Source organism: Martes martes (assembly GCF_963455335.1).
Source record: "Martes martes genome assembly, chromosome: 11".
Taxonomy (NCBI): Eukaryota; Metazoa; Chordata; class Mammalia; order Carnivora; family Mustelidae; genus Martes; species Martes martes.
Window position 1 is genome coordinate 59,139,008 of NC_137899.1, and position 16,842 is coordinate 59,155,849.

Sequence of the window (16,842 nt, forward strand, 5' to 3'; positions counted from 1 at the left end):
AGCTCTTGAATTTTTAGCAAATGCAACATTTGCTGAACAAAAACAGAACAGCAAAATGAAGTCGTTTAGAAAGGCATCACAGAATCTTGCTTTTTTCTCACCTGTGTAAAATTAGCTGAGATAATGATTTTGGAAGAGAGTCAATATATATGTAAATTATGAAGATGGCTTATTTGCTTCTGCTGTTGGAATCTTGTCTTGTAAGGTGTTAAAAGGTATATGTGTGTTTAAGACCTGATGTAACTTCAGGTGATAAAAAGAACGAGACGCCACAGAATTTAAAATGAGCAAAAGAACTAGTTTAAACTAGTTTAATGAATCAAATCATGCCAAGAAACATTTATTGAGCTTGTACTATATTCAAGGATTGTCCTGGGTCTCAGGGATACAATGAGGCAAACAGATAGTCCTTGTTCTCAGGGGTCTCCATCTGAAGGCAGATGCACATGGGAGCATCTAACCATAATGTAAGACAGAACGTCTTGTCTGCTTTTCCACAGGAGCTGCCCCTCTCTGCTCTCAGTTCAGAGCAGAGCCCATTCAACCTCCAAGCCTGGCGGGCCAATCAGAGCAATGGTATTTCCCTGGCCCAAGTGATTGGCTCAGTAATGGGTACGTGACTCTATCAGAACCAATGATTTTTGTGCAGTCATGGGTAAAAGAAACTCTCTTTCATGCTCTGGAGTGACTGGGCCAGGATGCAAGCCGGGAACCCCGGAATGCCATCTTGCCCCTGTAAGGGGAGCCTGCCTGAGAATGAGGCTGCACGAGAGAGACCCAGAGCTGAGAGATAAGAGAGTGGCCTTGATGCCGTCATGGTAAATCTCTTAAATACTTCCCACCTCAAGCATGGCCGGAAGCACACCACTCACCGATGCAGTCATTCATTCACTCACTGGCTCACTTTCCCGGCGCTGTGGCATTTCATCCCTGGAACATTAATAGGAGTAGGTACCATTATCCCAGTCTAGAGATGAACCTACTGCTAATTAATGGGAGAGCTGGAATTGAACACAGGCCTGTTTATAAATCCCAAGTCATTTCCCTGTATGATTTCCCTAGACAGCACTCCTAAGAAGGAAGTGGCTCATATTGATCAATCTGTTCTCTTAGCTCCTAGAAGAGTGCACTTGCCTTGAAGGTGTCCCTTACACATTTATCGACTGTGTATTTGTGATGTAAGCGGGGGTGGTGCTCTTAGTCAGAGTTGGGAGCACACAGGTGCAGGAGGAAGAGGAGGGGAGTGTGCATTCAAGAGCGGAGGTGATGACTTGGGGGTGGGGCTACAGGAAGAGATGGTGTTTGGAAGTGCCAGTTGCGGGGGGGGGGTGTTGGAATAAGCAGAGAGGTCAAGGATGGAAATTCGGAAATCATCTGCGAGGTGATCAACAGAGGTCATCTCTGCACACATGCGTAGTCAGTGAGGCCTGCCTTGACCCCAAAAGTGCAGTCTCCTCGGACTCCCTCACCGTCCCTCCCACCCCTCTTCTCTGCTTTATATCCCTCCCACCACTCACCACCGGTATCCATGTTACGTATCTATTTGTTTCTATCTGTCTCCTCCGCACCCACCCAACAATATAAACTGTATTTGGGCAGGGAGATGGCTCTCAATCACTGTGCTACCCTGTGTGGCCAGACGAGTGCTTCGCACAGAGGAGGTGCCTCCAAGGTACTTGTTGAATGAATAAATGAAAGAACAGAAGTGGGTGAGATTGCTCACTGATGGTGGAAAATAAGAGAAGGGGACAGAAGGCCAAGGAAGGGGAAATCTTGGAGAAAACTGAGAAAGTCTATGAGGTAGAAGGCAAATCAATAACGAGCAATTCCCAAGAATAAAGGAAGCAGAGGGTTTCAAGAAGGCAGGGGTGGGCCACAGGGTCAGATGTGGCTGAGAGGTTAAAAAAAAAATGGCAGCTTCTGTTACCTTTGGAATGAATTCTCTTTGGTAATGTAGCTCAGCAGCAGAGTGTGGTAGCACCTGGGTCTCAGCAGATCATGAGAATTTGAGTTCCAGTCCTGTCATTTATTAGTGATGAAAATCTCTGAACACCTGAGCCTTGCTTTCTTTATCTGTACAATGAGTATAATACCGGCCTTACCTCAGAGCATGATTGTGAAGCTGAGCTGAATTACTGCATGTGAAATGAATATGCATGTGTGAGTTATTACTCTTATTACTGATTTGCAGTGAATAGAATAAACATATAAGAATAAAGAAAGTCATGGAAACTTCTACACCGATTATTATAATTGATTTCAAGACAAAACAATATACATGATGAGTCTTGCTGTCATTTTTCAATCACCATGCATTCTCATTTGAAAGGGAGTATTTATGAATTTGAATTTGGGGCATTTTCTTCATCATGCCTGATTTCAGTTTTTCCATGCCCCTTCTTGCTCAGGCTGCGTATGCAAATACACAGAACAAGCCAAGAAGCAACATTTCAGTTCTCTGTCAACTGGAGAGCTGCATACAACCTTTCCCTTCCCCTACCCCCTTCCAAGGCATATTGTTTCCCACCCCCTGTAGCCAGGAGGATACTTATCTCATGTCTTTCTAGAAAATCTCTGATTATATTTACGCATTTTATATTTAGCCTTTTATGTGAGGCTTTGAGTTAGATTTAGCACTGGTGGCTGAAAGTTCAACGTTTTCTCGATATTTTCCTCCAAAACCGCAACCATAGTTGGCAGCAAAGAAGATGAGGGATGAATAGGCTTCCATGTTGCTTGGTTATAGATATGGAGATGCTGGCAGAAATTTGCAAGCATTTGCATATATACAATTGTCTGTCTGATGTTTGCTTCCATGCTTGCTCTCCTCCTCTGCCCCCTGTTCTCTTTGTGCAGTGAATTACTAATACAAATACAGATAATGAAATTTCTGATCTCAGACTGCAAAGCAGACACACATTTTGGAAGGTATCTGGGGAAAATGGATAGGCTCTCTTGATCTTGTTGCTTTATCCAGACAAGGAAACGAAGAGGAGAAAGTAATTACAGGGACTTGTCTTTGAAGGTAGAATGAGTGGCATTGACAGGATTTCTTTTCAGAGAAGCTTGTAGAGATGCTATTTTCTTGTTAATACCAATAGGTATTTCCCTGGAAATAGAGTTTACTTATTAAAATGTGTGTTCAGCAGATGGGACGCTGTCCACAGGAAGCAGAATGAGTTCTGTCCTTGGGGCTTCAGAACAGAGTGGGTCTAGGGGCAGTGAAGTTTGGCCTCAGGATAGGGCAAATCCTGGAAGCAGGAGGAAAGTAAATTTACCCCTGAAAGCATCTTCTGGTCAGTCTCTGCTCCTGCATACTCAGGAGCTGCCAGTTTCATAAAGCAAGAGAGTGACTTGGTTGGGTAACCAGAGGTGGTGTGCCTCGGGGGGCCCTGATTAGGTGGCAATAGTATCAGGAATGCTCAGCTTGCCTGACTTCAGAAAATGTTCCCATTAGCTATTAGAAAGTCCCCTGGAGGAAAGGGCTGAAAGCAACTTTAACTGGAAATAATTTAAGGTAACAAACACCATATTCTTATACCTATCCCTGAGAGTAGACCCAAAGTTGATACTCCGCTAAGAGAACAACTAAAATTAAACCCATGTTTTCTTAAACAATCAAATGAACGCACAACGAAGTTCTCATTGTCAATGGGCTATATAATTTACAGCATAACACCATCACCTTCTGTTCCAAAAATGTGTGTCAACTCTTGACTTTTTAAATAATCTTTGATTTTACCTATCGCTGACCTTTTGTCATAGGTCATGTATTAAACACCAATTCTGTGTGTGTGAACAAGTTTCTAAACAACCCAAGTTTGTGCTGACAGCTGTAGGAAAAGAACAAACATTTGCTTTTTATTTCGTGTAAATATGTGCTTGTTGTCAAATAAGACAGGGTTAAAGACACTAAGATTTTGTCTTTCAGAGCTCACTAAGGGACAGCTAATCTATATCAGAAATAATTTTAGATGTAGAACTGCAGTGTGGAAAATATAGACCTCCCACTGGTTGAAATTACATTAGTAGGAAAAAAAATTGGCTGAAAACAGTTATGTTATGTTTCTTTTGTCATACAACTTAAGATATGTTGGGAATAGAATTTTAAAAAGAGAAATGGTTTAGAGAACTGTTCTAATAGCTATTACTCTACTGGAAATTAGTTCAGTGGTATTATAACACTTTAAATAGACACATGTGAAATAATATCACTTTATCGTAGGACAGGGTTAAGTAAAAAACATTGATAGCATTATTTTAGATCAGGCAGATTCATTCCTTGAAATTGCTGGTCTTAAAGATCTCACTGGGCACTAGCTGGGAGCTTTGCTTTCTTCCTGTCCTTTGATGACACGGACTTCATAGCCCATAATGAGATAAGTAGAGGTACACTCTTACCATTGTGGTTTTCTGATGGAAAGGAAAGAAAATTTCTCTTAAAAATGAAAACGGTGTTCATCCTAATGGTGCTGTTGGACTATAAACAGTGGAAATTTAAGCTAGGATGTGGAATTCATGTGCAGATATAATGGCTACCGATCTAAGTATGAAATATTAATTTTGTACCATATTGCTTCTGTTTGGATTCGTGCTCTCCACCGTTTTAGGTGGTGCTGTGGACTGATTTTCCCCCTGACTCATTTCCCGTTTCATGATGCCTCCCATGCAGTTTGGTGGGATATGTCAGCTAAGGAGCTCCCTTACTGGGATGACTGTTGTGCCCACTTTCCTTTACACAACGAAGAATTAACTCTTCAGCTACACCCATCTGCCTTATACAATGTATAGTATAACACAGAAGGAGAATTTTAATAAGACCTCCAAGGGGTCTGCTGACATTTTTAGAGGGAAGGTCTCCTGCAAAGGAAGTGCATGGAAAGTCTCAAGAGAAAGCAGCTGAAAACACCCCCCGTGAGAGGAACGGGTGTCATCCCATTTTATTGTCTACCTGTCACCATAGCCCTTGCATGATTCTGACAGGCTGCTCTTTTCTCTTGTAGCCAGTGCTGCTTAATGTCATTTTCTTGGTTGAACATCTTTATTTCTGACTTGTTACAAACCATTAACTAGTTTCCAGGTTTCAGTGTCCTGGATACTTTTGACTAGTAAGTCATTTGGCATAACAAGGTTTCCCTTTATCTTCTTGCGAAGGAAAATCTCTACATGAAATGATCAATGTTCCAATTTTTATGAATCCTAGCAGATAGGAAGTGCCTGTCATCGGATGCAAGGCATCTTTTCTGAAAGCATATTCTACTTCATATAATGGAACTTGACAGACACACTAGGTAACCATTACACTGTTTGTAGAAAGCTTCAAACAATTTAGAGGGAAAGCAGAAAATTCTACAAATATACTTATCTTGTGATGGTTTCAAATAAATGTAACAATACTGTTTTTTAATTAGAATTTGTGGATGAAATGTTTTAAAATCCTTTGGATATATTTTAAAAAAGTATTCAGGGGGCACCTGGGTGGCTCAGTGGGTTAAAGCCTCTGCCTTTGGCTTGGGTCATGATCTCAGGGTCCTGGGATCGAGTTCCGCATCGGGCTCTCTGCTCAGCGGGGAGTCTGCTTCCTCCTCTCTCTGTCTGCCTCTTTGCCTACTTGTGATCGCTCTCTCTGTCAAATAAATAAATAAAATCTTTGAAAAAAAAAGTATTCAGTAGTTTAACAGTTGTCAGTCTCCATAAACACACTTTAAAAGTGTTCGTTATATGTAACATTGCTAAAATGAAGACTGGCTGATTTGGGAGTTGATATTAAAAATAATACAGACAGACATGGGGCTTGATGACATATTGCTAAAACACGAGGAACAACTTAGACTTTAGTTTGCTTTTGCATAAAGCTACTCACACAAACTTTAGATGATCTTTTCTTAAATTACCTCATATTATTCCAGTTTTAAAACCATAGGGGCACCTGGGTGGCTCAGTGGGTTAAAGCCTCTGCCCTCAGCTCAGGTCATGATCCCAGGGTCCTGGGATCAAGCCCCACATTGGGCTCTCTGCTCAGCAGGGAGCCTGCTTCCCTTCCTCTCTCTCTGCCTGCCTCTCTGCCTACTTGTGATCTCTGTCAAATAAATAAATAAATAAAACCTTAAAAAAAAAAAAAACTATACTTGTCAGAAAACATACTTAAATGTTATGTGCAAACCTATTAATGCAATGTTGTTATACCTAAACCCTAAAGAGGAATAGTTATGTATCCTTGCCTAATTAAGGAGATTTTAGTTTAGTTTAGTTTAGTTTTTTTTTTAAGTAAGCTCTACACCCACCGTAAGGCTTGAACGCATGACCTTGACATCAAGAGTCACATGCCCACTGACTGAGCTGGCCAGGCACTTTGGATCAAGGAGATTGTAAAAATCAGTTACTGACCCAGCGAATGGCTAGGCACTTTTGGTGCTCTCTCTTGGTGAAATAGTTGAGCAAGTGCATAAATGTGTATGTTCAGTGTATGTGGCACTGTTTTTTAATTGTGAAAAATTGGAGACAGTTTAACAATCTGTTAATGAAGGAAGGGATGAATGGACTATGTCAGTCTCTAGAAAATGGAGCAGTATACTGTTGTTTAAAATATGAGCTACAAATGTATGTGTTGATACAGGGCATGTCTTCGATAGATGGTTGAGTGAAAAAAAGCAAATCGCAACACTGTATGTAGAGTGTGATGTCATTTTTGAGGGTACGTGAACGAACTCTCCATTGCCTCTATCTTTACATGAACATAGAACAGTCTGGAAGGATACTCGTCAGACAACCCCGGATGTGAAAGCATGGGGGAAATAAGAAGAAAGTCCTGATCTTTTTGCTTTATATACCTCCATATTCCTTGAATTTAGATTCTGTAATGTTTTTAGATGCTATGAGCTCACTTGACAATCTAATTAAATAATTTAAAGAGGAAATCTAATGTCATAGAAAGGGCAGGATGAAATGAGATAAATGTAGCTACTTGAAGTTTCTAACAAAGAAGCATGGCTCCCTTCCATTCAGTTAGCTCTGGCACTTAGAGCATTTGTGTCTCTTTGTGTACTTTAACAGAACCTCAAAATCCGGGTGCACATGCTGTCAACCTCGGGTGTATGTCATTCCAGGCAGTGGCAGTGGTTCTCGGTCGGTTTCTTGGTGCTGTATTTCAAATCAGCTCATAAATTATTAATAGTACATGTGTAGGTCAGAGACACACTAACCCTGACAATCATCCCATAATATTCTCTCTTTAGCATCAGAAGAGAAGAGAAGGGAGTAATCAATATGCAACATCAGAGGTACATTTCACATAGATATGGTATATGCACTTAGAAAAAAAGAGTCAGATCTTTACAAAAACCTGTCAGCCTGGCATTAATCTTGTATTATGAATAATGTGGCTATCTATGAATCTTTAATATTTTTTAAATGATGAAATTGTATGGTATGCTCTACCAAAGCAAATTTGATAAAATGTGAGAATAGTTTGATCAATGAAGATGTTGATATACTTGAATAAAAGAAATTTAAACCTAGCTCATTAAAGCAGAAAAAGCAACAGCTATACTGTGACCTCAGGGTAAATCTTCAGCCCCAGTAAATTTACTTCTATCATTATCCAGAATGGCTAGATATTATTCTTTAAACAAGTTATAAAATTATTGTGTGGTTAAAACCATCACCTAACTAGACAAGCAGCTCTGGTAATATACTATTAGCAACCAATATGGTGCTGTCTCCTGGCTTATAATAAACCCCATATTTGAAAATTCCTAACAAACACACAGATTAATGTTTTATATATAAGATACAGCCATGCTTGAGAAAGATTATGAATCCAATGTCTTGCTAGAAGTACCGTTATGTTCATTTTTTTCCCCCATGAAGTGATCCTGGAATAATTTGTTCCAGGTTTAATTTTCAGTGAAAGTAAGAAAAGTAGATCAAGAACTTTGCTTATGAAATTTGCCTAATGAAGAAATTTTAATCAGTGCTTGTTGAACTGAAGATAAAAATATAGTTTGTTTCCACAGATTTGAGGAGAATTAACATGTATCTGATTGTTAATATTTGATTCTTGTTTAATTATTTATGATATCAAGGAATGAATCTGTCAAGTAAATAATGAAATGCGTACATGCAGCATATGTAATTAGGTTAGGTGCATAAATCCAAAGTGTTCACTTTATAGTTGTCAGTGTAAAATTTATTAATAATGAGAAATGTTAAGTGAAGAAAATTCTTAACACAGTCTACCTCATTAGTGTGGATTATAGCAATTGTTGGTCAAAGAAGAAGAGGAGGCAAGGGCTATGGAGGAGAAATTAGGCTTCATTTTCTTAGCTGTCCTTTAATTGTTTCAAAATATCAGTGAATTGGAGCACATTTTCTTTTCTGGTGTTTAGAAATGTACGATTTGAACAAACGAGTTGTGGGTTTGAGTGAATGCTACAAATGGAATAATTCTATACTGAAAAAATACAGGTCCAGGGTTTCTAAATCCAGTTACTGGAGGCAGGAAAATACAACTAACATTAAGAAATAAAAACCCACTTTTATGATTGAGCTGAAAGATTCTATTCTTCAAATTCGGCTTTAAATTCAGTGTGATGGTACTATGATGGTGAGCAACGCATTACAGCTGTGCTCCTCTGTGTGTCCCTTTCTTCTCTTGGTGAGAGGGAGTGGAAGAGAGAAGCACCTTGTCAAGGACATTCCTTGAACCCTGGGTTTGCTGGGCTGCTGGGACACATAATGAAACAGGGACCTGAGGAGACCTTAGGTACCTTGGGTTCGGATGTAGGTAGTACTGGGCTAGGGGTTAAGAGTACAAGTGGAGAATATAACCAGACCCTGCCCCGGCTGGGACCTGGCTGAGTAGGTGCCACCGACTCTCCCACTAAAGATTTATGTATTTATTTATTTATTGGGGGGAGTGGAGTGAGTGAGGGGGGGTGCAAAAGGAGAGGGGAAAGAGAGGGGAGAAGCAGACTTCCCACTGAGTGTGGAGCCCCATGTGGAACTTGATCTCTTGATCCTGAGATCAGATCATGACCTGAACTGAGCTCAAGAGTCAGATGCTTAATCCATAGAGCTGCCCAGGAGCCCCAGAGCCTACTCTTATACTGGAATTTGACCTGATAACCTGGTTAGAGTTAGTTCTGTCCTTAAGGTTAATCATTAATACCATGGTGTGACACAGAGGACGGTCAACCAGAAAACAAAATGAGATCCTACTCTGCCACTGACTGGCCTGGTGATTTCCAGAAAGTTCTCTGAACTCTAGGGCCTTACTTTCTTTGCTTATCAGATTAGAGGGCTGTGATTCCGACTCTCATGGTCTACAATTCACAGAGATGATGCTGAAATACATCTGATTTTGTGCAAGCCGTTCCATGAGCTTCTTGAAAAAAAAAATGGGGGAGAGAAGTAGTATTATTATACGAACATTCATCATCTGACTGGGTATTGTTATAGAGGCAGTTATACATTTATTAGAAGATGGAAGATATCATCACAAAAGGGAGTCCATGTATTATTTTAGTAAATGATAGGAATCTAACTATAGCTGCCATTAAAGAATTTCTTGCCTCACACATATGAAAGTTAAAAGAGAATTAGAAGGCCTATTTAGGGCAAAGAAGTGACTTTACAAAACAAAGAATGTTATGTTGTGATTTCCTATGTGCCCTGATTAAAAGGGGGGAATGCTTATTTAATAATTTTATCCTCATAAGCTTCTGTGATCTCCACATTTTCAAAAGGGTAACATTCTGATGGTGAATTATCAAATTATTGGAAAAATTAAAAGAATTATTTGCTATCCTTCTGATCTTAATTCTCAGATGTCTACAGCCTAAAGAATTTAGGGCAGAAATGGCTTAATACAGCAAGCATTAATGTTATTAATGGCAAACCCTTATGTGGAGTCCATAACATGGCTCATTATTTAGGGAAAAACAAAGCAAAAGAGCTAACATGATTTTACCACCCACTAAGAATATTATCAGTTGAATTAGCCAACCAATTTGTTATTGACCAAATTAATATATGCCATTTTGAACACATATTTTGTAGAAAGAACAACCAAAAGAATAATATAAATGTGACTACATCTGACTTTCAAGTAAACCATCAAAAGTTGCATGAGAGAGATACTTTCAGTTGCCTACTCACCAATCCTCCCTTCTTCTGTGGGAATCACCTCTCTCCTCACATAGTCCAGAACCTTGAGAAAAAAAGTTTTTGTAAGCCAATAAGCTTTCAGAGGATTTGTATGCATCATAGATGACTGGGAGACTAGCTAAATTTACCCTTTGTTCTGATATTGCCTGTGCTATCCCCTGCCTCTCCCCACTCTCTGGTATAACTCAGGGATAAATCCTGGTTAGTTATCAGTGATGATAATCCTATCTCCCTTGCCAGTAAAAGTTTAGAGATAGGCATGGGATCCAATTCTGGCTTGGATGACATATGACAATGACATATGAGAAAAGATCTTCTGAGATAATTTTCTGGTATAATTTTCCTACTCTTCCGAAGAAATTAAAGGTAAGAACAGTCCCACTTTTTCAGTTGCTCTTTGGCATGTCTTGAGGTGATGCCTGGAACTACAGTAGCCATTTTGAGACCCTGAGGAGAACTAGCTAAGGATAAGGTCAGCAAGCCCAGGATGGCTTGGGTCCCTGACAACACTAACATTATGAAGCCACTGAATTAATCAGCCTTCAGCACCTGGCCACCTTGAGACCTCTTTCATGAGAAACTACATTTTCCTTGTTGCTTTAACTAGTAGGGACAGGTGTTCTATTACTTACATCCAAGTTATCCTAACGAAAACAAGAGGTACAAGAAACTATTCAATCACCTGGTGTCAATACACTCAAAACATATGCAAAATATTACTCAGAACAAACACTAGGTAACAAAACTTTGTGTCACTAAATACAAGGAATTGGAAAGGAATTTTGGAAGAGGTGGTACTTGATCTGGATCTGGAAAGAGCAGTGGTATTTGAATAGTTGGAGATGGGGTTCAAGAGCATTTTAGACAGTGTGAGCAATGAATATACTGAAGTGCATGTCATGAAAGAAGAAATGCAAGAACATGATTTGGGAGTATATGATGGTAAACAGATAAGCCTAGAGCTGGTTAGGTACACATTGCGGCCGGTCTTGAATGTCTTGCTAATGAGTCAGGGTTTCTTTTCCTCAGCAAAGGGAACTATGAGAGCTGTTGGAGCTGGTCACCATATTGATTCTGGATGGATTGTTAAAGCATACTCTATGTATTTTGTATAGGTTGGTTTGTTTTTGTTTTTTGTTTTTTGTTTTTTTTTTGCATATTTTAGTGGAAAGTGTGCCTGGTTTTAATGAAACAGAAACAATAAAAATCAACTTTCCATTCTAATTTAGATTCTGTGTCTTAGGGCAGTTGCCAAAGGAAACTACTAAGTGACGGGTTAAGTAGCCATTGTTTTTGAAAATGGCCAGATCCGGATACAAATTCTCTAAAGAGACTGCCTGAAGGCCAGGGGATAACATTTGGAAGCTCAGATACCTGCAAGTGTGCTTGCAAGACAGTTAGATGGAGAGTCTAGGGAGAGAAGAGATGTCTTGCCTGCGTAGGCAAAGGACCGTCTTAAAGGCAAAGAGAGTTGGGGAAAAGCTGCTTAGGGACCAGACGAGGTTGGAGGTAAGTGCTCAGGAAGATGTTCCATTTTAAGTGTCTGGAGCAGACCGTCTTCAGTCATTTTGCCAACGAAGAAAGAGAAAGAGAACAGGGAAGAGACATGACCGAATTTCTGGGCTTTTTCATTTGTTGACTTCTTCATATTGTGTCTCCTTCCAAAAAGGAATTAATTTAAATAGAGCCCTGGATAAACCTGAGGCAGCATGATTTCACTGCCGGTAGAGATGGGAATAGAATGAGACTTTCCTAAACTTTAGCTCTCTTACTGAGTGGACTGAGGAGGTCAGGAAGCTGAAGGGACTCCATTTTAGAAACGCTTTTTCTCTGCTGGTTTTCTGCTAGGCCCTACTTACTCATGTTTTATATTTTGTTTCTGAATAAGCCAAGGAAGCTATGTTCCCACTTCCAGGGGGAAGCAAGACCATTAATCATTCTCTGAGTTTTGTCCTAGGCTTCCAAACATGGAAGAAGAGCCAGATCCCTAACATGCTCCCGGACATTAGCTTCAAACAAACCTCAGTTGACACTGGCATCAACATCCCTACCTTCAGTAATTTATGGAATAACACCTATTGTTCACATGACACTAGCCTTTCATTGGACCCTGTCCTCAGTTCCTGAAGAAACACATACCCTAGACCCCTTCCCTTTCCAGTATAAACTCCTCACCCCAAGTGATGACGAGACTCACTCTCCTTTCCTTCCTGAGTCTCCCAGACACCCTGTCTGCTACCCTCTTTCACTAACGCTATTCAATAAACTGCTTTCACTTTTTCTGGCTTGCATTTGATTTCTATCATGTAAGAAGCAAGGGACCCTCTTGTCTGATCCTGTGGGACCCATCCTCTGGGTCCTTGGACTCAGCCTGCCTGCATCACCAAATCTGGCAAATCTATCACCACAAAAGGTAGTTTTGCTGCCTGGCTATTCCGTGGTTACCAGGTGGTAGACACCATCAAACTATACACAGCACCCAGATATCATCCAGCAGAAGAAATGGGAATCACTTCTGTGTGTCCCTTTTTTGGAGCAAGGAAGCACTCCCCAGAACTGCCCCCAGCAGATGTCCCCTCCCATGACACTGGCCAGGACTGGTCACATGTTCTTCTCTCAGCCAAGCCCACAACAAAAGAAGGGGTAGATTGTAACAGATTTGGGGTTTATTCCTGGGCCACAAGGGAGAGGACCGTCTTGGATGGGCTAGGGAGTTGAAAGAAGGGGGTGCAGAACAGCAGTGAAAGCTGCAAGAAAGGCACCTAAAATAAATACTGCAGAATGGTTGAGAACACAGGCTCTGGCGGGGGGGGGGGTGGGGTGGGGGGGGCGGGGAGCAGGCCTACTTTTTAAAGGAGTGGGCATAATGTTTTATGCATAATAAATCCTCAGCCGATGTTTACTATTGTTGATGTTATCAATAAAAATGACCTAGCTCCTGCCCTTGAGCCCACGAGGAGTCCACATGTAATAACTGGAGCTGTCACAAGGCAGGAGGTGACTTCTTGCTAGGGAGTGAGTTCTCTCCTTCTATATGCCAAAGGAGGGAGGTAGGCTCTGGACGGACTGTTCTTCCTTCTGTCCAAGACTTGCCTCTATTCCCACTTGGACTGGGAGAGAGGTTCCGCCCATTGATACGGTGGTAGGTGCAGGCAGGTGCACCGTAAGGCCTGGGAGCAGAGAGCCCCACACTCCCTTCCCTGCTTGTTCAGGAGGCGCAAATGGGGGCATTAGGGATGCTTTCGTCCAAGTTAATCACCAGGCAGGGCGGTCGGGAACCCATCAGGGTTCAAGGTTACGAATCCCATCCGCGGAGTCCTGTTTCCCCGGCATCGCCATACATTAATTAGACGGCAGTTGAGAGGCAGGGCCCTTGCTTAACACTCACGGGCACATCTTAGTAGATCAGCAATTCTCAGTCGCCCTCTCCCCCATTTCTCTTCCCAAACCGGCCTCCCCCGCGGCCCTCGGAGCGGGCGTGGGGCTGGGGTCCCGGGTCCCGGCGGCGCGGGAGCGCGGGAGGAGGAGCGGGCCCTGCCTCGGGCCGTCGGTCAGGTCTGGCGGCAGCGGCGGCGACTCCCGGGGCCTCCGCCCGCAGCCCCCGTCAGAGCGGAGGCAGGCGGCTGAGACCGGCGGGCCATTTGCATTCGCCGGCAGTCATTTTTATACGCGGAGGTAATGAAGTTGTCAGCTGCGCCCGGAGTGTGGCAGAGCCTGATATTCAAATAGACCTGCCCGCCTCGCCCAGCCCCCCGCCCCCGCCGCAGGCCGGCTAGCGAATTCCCGGATGAACGCGCGCCGCCCGCCCCCTCCCGACGGCCGCGGCCGCTTTGTCTGGCTGGTCGCCGCCGCCCCCGCCCCGCGCCCCGCAGCGCTGCGCCTAGCGCGCCCCCCGGCCCCCGGCCGCGCCCCGGGCCCGGCTCCCCGCCCTCGCCCTCTTCCCTTTCTTTCCCCGCGCCTTTGTCTCCGCCTCCAAACCCCCTTTGTGTCTCTGGGAAGACTCAGCCTCAGACACCAGCGACCCCATCCGGCCGGCTGTCGGGGACCCCACAGACCCCGAGACGCACGTTTGGGGCAGAAGTTAGTGGCAGTGAGGACGCCACCCTCACACTTGGCATCTTTCCTGCTCCCTTTTCCCTCCCCCAGCGCTCCCCCTTCCTCTTCATCTCCTTCTCCAAGAAGGAGGACCTGCTGCTGACATTACCACTTTGGCTAAAGTAGTTCTCTCCCCTTTCTGAATGCATATTTGCGGTCATTTTCATGATTACAAAACCCAAACCTATCCACCCGCTCAGGCTGCTAAGAAAAGGCTCTTCAGCAGGTGCGGCAGCACTGGTAAGGAAAGGAGGGGGAACCTAGACACACGCCTGCTCTAAGATATGTCCTTGTGGGCGAACACTGAAGCTACTGGGGAGCATTCATCTTCCTGGGCCTCTAGGTGTGCTGTCCACTGGGGCAGCCACTGGCCACATGTGGCCACTGAGCACTTGAAATGTGGCTAGTCTAAATCTAGATGTGCTGTCAGTGCAAAATATAGTCTCTGTAAAAAAAAAATAAAGAATGTAAACTCCCAATCATTTAAAAGTACTGGATATTGAAAAGACAGTATTTGGGGTATTTTGTGTGAAGTAAAATATATTATTAAATCTGTTAAACCTGTTTCTTTTTACCTTTTTAAAAAAAGTGTTATTACAAAGACCATGTAAAATGACATTTGGGGCTCACATTGTATTTCTTTTGGGCAGTGCTGGTTGAGAGCCTTAAGCCCCAAGGAGCTTTCCTCCAGCCACATCCTCTCACCTGACTCTGCAGGTGCTTTGGATCAGGGCAGGGAGAGATGGAAGGTTCTGGGATCTTAAGAATCAGACACCCAGGAAAATAATTAGAAAATCGTTGGGATTATTATTGAAACACTGAATAGAAGCAGAGGCTTAGATTAGCGTGAACTAGCTGTCCCTTTCCTTTTGTTCACGTTAAAGGGAGCCCCATACTCCCGCCCCAGTCATGCCACAATTCCATGGACCAGCCGTCCATGTGTCAAGTTGGGCCTCTAGGAGTGTTTTGTGCCTTTTAGTAGTTATTTGTTGCGCACTAAACTTGCTGACATGCCATTTAGAAGAGTGAATACTGTGTATGCACTGTAACTACTATTTCATAAGGATTTTTGGTGTACATTGTTCCTCAGCATGCATAGGCTGCGAGGTAAGGGCTCCCCGAGTGTGCATTGACACGATGCGCTGCAAATGATCCAGGCATGGGGGGCATCCCCGAGTGTGCACTGACTCCACACTTGGCCATGGTTCCTACAGGGCCTTTATGGTGCAGCTTGCCAATGATCCATGCATTAAAGACTCCCCAAATACACATTGACACAATAGACTGGAGTTGTTTGGGTCTACCATGGCAATGATCCGGGGATAATGGCGGTGTCTTAATGCACTTTCACTGAGATTGGAGAGCTCCTCGTCCTAGCAGCAGAGGCAGAACCAGAACTGCCCCAGTTAGGTCCCACTGTGACTCCTGGTGCAGAGTGCATGGGTCTTTGACCTCCTGCATCATGACTCTGTGGCATTGCTAACATTTGTTGATGTTTGCACTGATGTTTCGGCCCCCCCCCCCCCAATGTACTTTGCAGTTCAATATCTGGATGGGGGGGCGGGGTCCGTGTACTGTTGGTTTCATCTGGTTAATAATAAGCTAAAGACCTTGGAAAGGTCGTATTTAAAGTGAAAAAGTGGTTTAGAGAGAGTAAATTTGGGAGATGCATATGAATTTCGAGTAAATATGGAATAAATAACTTCAGTCCTGAGAAAATCTAGTTGGCTAAACCGAAATAGATAAAACAAGAAGGTGGTAAGAAGATGGAAGACTCTTCTAGAAATCATAAAAGTCATATATTTTATAGTAAAATAATTCAAACACTGCCAGAGTATGAACTAAAAAATAAAACTCTCGAGACGCCTGGGTGGCTCAGTGGGTTAAGCTGCTGCCTTTGGCTCGGGTCATGATCCCAGGGTCCTGGGATCGAATCCCCACATCAGGCTCCTTGCTCGGCAGGGAGCCTGCTTCTGCCTCTGCCTACCTCTCTGCCTGCTTGTGTGCTCTCTCTCTCTCTCTTTCTCTCTGATAAATAAAATCTTAAAAAAAAAATAAAAAAAAATAAAAAATAAAACTCTCTTGTTTCTTTCTGACTTCTTTACCATCCATTGTTATAACCGCTGTTAATATTTTGGGTATATCTTTTTAGTAATATATATATATATACACACACACACACAACTATATGTATCTATTGTTTGTTTGCACAAATGGGATAATACTAAACAATACCCTTCAATGCTTTGAATTTTGAATTAATAATACATCTAAAGTCTCTTTTTAACACATTTAATCTCTTGCATTCTTTGTAATGATTGCATGGAATTCCAGGGTATGGATGTGACCATTTAAAAATTTATGTTATTTCAACCAATGCTGCAATGAATATACTTACACATTTGCAGATTTGTGCAAATATGTTCATAGGGTAAATTTTTAGCAGTGGAAATGCTGGGAAAAAGAGATGTATATTTAAAATGTTGACGCATATTTCAAGTTGGCTACTAGAATGATTGTACTTTTTTTTTTTTTTTTTTAAGTAGGTTCCATGCCTGGAGCCCAACACGGAGCTTGAAC

At 42.5% G+C, this 16,842-nt stretch overlaps 1 long non-coding RNA gene across 1 annotated transcript; it reads right to left on the reverse strand.

Moving 5' to 3' along the window:
* Positions 1-1,631: 1,631 nt before the first annotated feature.
* LOC308352191 lies at positions 1,632-13,916 on the reverse strand. The gene is made up of 4 exons (XR_013967637.1): positions 13,556-13,916; positions 11,662-11,724; positions 10,159-10,210; positions 1,632-3,109 (listed from the first exon to the last, which is right to left on the reverse strand). It is a non-coding gene; the product is annotated as an uncharacterized lncRNA (long non-coding RNA).
* Between the last annotated feature and the right edge of the window lie 2,926 nt (positions 13,917-16,842).